General features: G+C 60.0%; 1 protein-coding gene across 1 annotated transcript in view; it reads left to right on the top strand.

The window, feature by feature from the left end:
- Positions 1-3010: 3010 nt before the first annotated feature.
- Positions 3011-3263, top strand: part of Gdpd5 (glycerophosphodiester phosphodiesterase domain containing 5) — a gene marked incomplete in the record, with an annotated part of 93332 nt that continues 93079 nt past the window's right edge. The window contains 1 exon segment of the mRNA XM_005379889.2: positions 3011-3263.

Genomic DNA, 3263 nt, shown 5'->3' on the forward strand with positions numbered 1-3263 from the left:
CTTGAACGTGTTTACCGTGTTGAGACTAGGAAGGAGCGGCACCTTGCTCAGGGCCCGAAGTGTGGGCTGCAGAGCTCCTATAAATTGCCTCCTCTGGAGTACGCGCGCAGCGGTACAGGCGGAAAAGGCCGGTGCTTCCCACCTGCCTCTAGGCATGGGTTGCAAGCAGCCCGGAGCCCTCAGTCACCCTCCCTGACATGCCACCCGGATCATACTGTTGTCACACTGGGGGCCCTCCCTGGCCACAAAAAGGCCAGATATCACTAGTTCAGAAGGCTCCCTTTCCTCTGGAGGGGCAGCCAGAGGGCAAATATGGCTGTTTGAGACCTGTTTGCCGGTCACCTCTTGGTGACTCTGGGCAGGCCTCACGTCATGGAGGGTCTGTTCTGAAAAGCTTCTTTTCATTCTGACATTCTAGTCCTCTGACCCCGCCGAGGCAGCTCTCCCAGCGGGGCCAGCCAGACAGCTTTGCTCTGAGAACCTCATTCATTCGTCTCTCAGTGATGAGATCTCAAGAGGGCTCCCCGGCACTGGGCTAGGCGGTGGGGGCTGGGAGCACAGTACCACCGAGGTGCTCCCAGCCCAGTAGGGGAAACAAGACACCCATAATCCCAGAACCGTCAAGCCAAGCAAGCCAGACCAAAGGCAGGCGGCCAGAAGGAGTTCCGGAGGGCTTCTCCGAGGAGGCGGCTGTCGACCTGAGAGGACGTGAATAACTACCATTCTTGCCAAGCTCCTACTGTGTGTCAAGCCCTGTGGTAGGCTCTGAGAACACAGCAGCAGTGAGGGCAGATGAGCCTTTGGCCTCCAGCTTCTTCCCTTGAGACCAGCATGGAGGCAGGAATTACCTCAGGAGAGAAGGGCAGCAACAGGAGACCGCATGGGGGAGCTGCACACAGAATGCCTTCTGCTTGCTGACTGCGCTGAGGCAAATGGGATGCAGGGAAGGTTGGGGAGGAAGTGGGGGATTAAGGCTGGTGTGGTTGGCAGACAGGCTGAAACGCTAGAATGGGGACTTAGGGCTTGATCATGCTGGTAAGTGGGAGCCAGAGAAGGTTCTGGGCAAAAGGAGAAAGCACAATGTTTCTTAGCACCATTACAAAGGTCAACACAAAGGTCCAGCTTCCTAGGGCTAACCTTGACTCCCTCGGGGCTTGACTGAGAGGGCATTTCCCACCTCATTCCACCCTTGTCCTTGTTCTTTGGGCCACTACAGCTGGGCTGGTGGACTCTAGTGGGGACTAGGCAGCCTCTGGGCCAGGCCTCCAGGGCGCCTGGGCCTCCTCAGCACTCCCCTTGGACCACCAGTCAGTCCAAACTCAGGGTTCTCCAACCACCCTGCTGGGCTCAGGCCCACGAACAGTTGTGGCCTTCAGAGTATAAGCTCTGAACCCCGCCTGCCCCTCCAGACTCCTCTTCCCTTGGACTCTGGAGCCCCTTCCCTGGAAGCTCCAGCCATCCTTTACTTTTCTGGGTCCTTCAACAGAGCGTAGTGCTCCCTCACCTCCAGGGCTCTACCCAGAGCCCCCTCCTCCGCTAGCCTCCCGAGCCTCTCTGGCCTCGGCCCACCTCTGGTACTCAGAACAGGACAGGGCCCCTCCAGAGCACTCTTTCAGATTCTGTGCCTTTGCACAGGCTGTTTCCTCTGCCAGGAACGCCCCTCCCTCTACCCCTTGAAACCCGCTGCCCTCCTGGTCCTCAGTCTTTCCCCTGTCAAGTCCCAGCATCTTGATCCTTTCTTGAGATGACAAACAGAAGCTCAGAAAGGTAAACTAACCTTTCAGAGCCACGCTGCTCTGCCCTGGAAGGCGATAATGTTGGGTGGATTCAATCTGGGCCAGCTGGGGAGTCGGGGGGAACATCACGTGGCCTCCTCCACCGTGAAGTGGGGCTCCTGCCGGATAAGAATGCTGTGGTGCTTACGGAGAAGCTGTGCGGTGGCACCATTTATTTGCTCCCCAGACCAATTAGTGGCTTTCACATCGCCCCCACACACATTCAACATTCATTCATACATCAAACCCCTCCAACGCCTGCTCTGTGCCCGCCCCTGCGCGAGGGATTCAGGGACACATTAGGGGCAGCTCTGGCACCCTAGGCGCGGGCTGGGGAGGGGCGCGAGCAGACGGCAGACACAGCACGGTTGGAGGTGTGCTGTCCCACACGCTTTTGCTCTTGACTTCATCTTTTCAAAACTGACTCCCTTCCCTGGCGATAAACGATGGAGAAGGGGAAGTGCGGAAAGAGACGTGTTCTTTTACTTTCAAAAACGTATTTTTCGCCGCTTCCTAAAATCAGAACATCTCACAGACCCGAACTTTCACCTCGGCACAGCGAGCCTCGAAGCTGGGGAAGAGGAAGCGGAGGGCGGTGTCGCTCCACCGCCCTACTCCTCAGTCCCTGGGACCCACTCTCCGGCCCGCGTACCCCCCACCCTGCCTCACCCCTGCTACTTTTCTCATCCTCTGTTCCTTCGCCAGGACGCCCTCATCTCCTCACCCCCCCCACGGAAGGGATCACGCCCCCATCCCGGCAACCTGTGCCCGCCTCTCCCTCCTCCATCCGCGTCCCTAGGGAAGTCAGTCCCCAGCCCAGTTTTTTTTTTTTTGGTTTTTCTCCGGTACCGGGAATCGAACTTACGACCTTGAGCTTGCCAGGCAGGCGCGTTTGCCGCTGAGCTAAATCCCCAGCCTCCCAGCCCAGTTCTTTAAGGACCCCAACCCGTGCATTGTCCTCTCTCCGGCCTCACCTCTCCTCAGTTTGCCCCGCCCTTTCCGAGGTAGAGACCAAATTCCGCAGAGATCCGCCCTTTTCCCCAGTGTCCGATTGGCTCCCGCCGCCCGACGGCTCCCAGCCTGCGGAGGACTGCAGGCACGCGCCCCACCCTCGCCCGGGCTCTAGGGGCGGGGCCTCAGAAGACTCCGCCCCCTCCAGACGGGGCCGTGCTCGCTCCCATGCTCTCAGGCGCTGGGCGGGGCTGCCTCGGCTCGGCTCAACTCGGCTCTTCTCGGCTCGTCTCGGCTCCGGCTGCAGCTCTGGTGGGGGTGGGCGGCTAGGATGACAGCGGCGGCGGCAGCGGCTGCGGCTCTGAGCTGAGCGAGCGGAGAGCTAGCCGAGGGAAAAGGAGGAAGTGGAGCCACAGCCCGGAGCTCCAGAGTCAGCAGCCGCGCCGAGGTCTGCCGGTTTTGCAAAGTGATTCTTGTCCAGATCTGGGAAGACTTCCCCGCCGGGCTCCGGCCGCCGCGCCGCGCCGCGCCGCGCCC

This window comes from Chinchilla lanigera, unplaced genomic scaffold (genome assembly GCF_000276665.1).
Source record: "Chinchilla lanigera isolate Chin_1 unplaced genomic scaffold, ChiLan1.0 scaffold00013, whole genome shotgun sequence".
In the NCBI taxonomy this organism is placed as follows: Eukaryota; Metazoa; Chordata; class Mammalia; order Rodentia; family Chinchillidae; genus Chinchilla; species Chinchilla lanigera.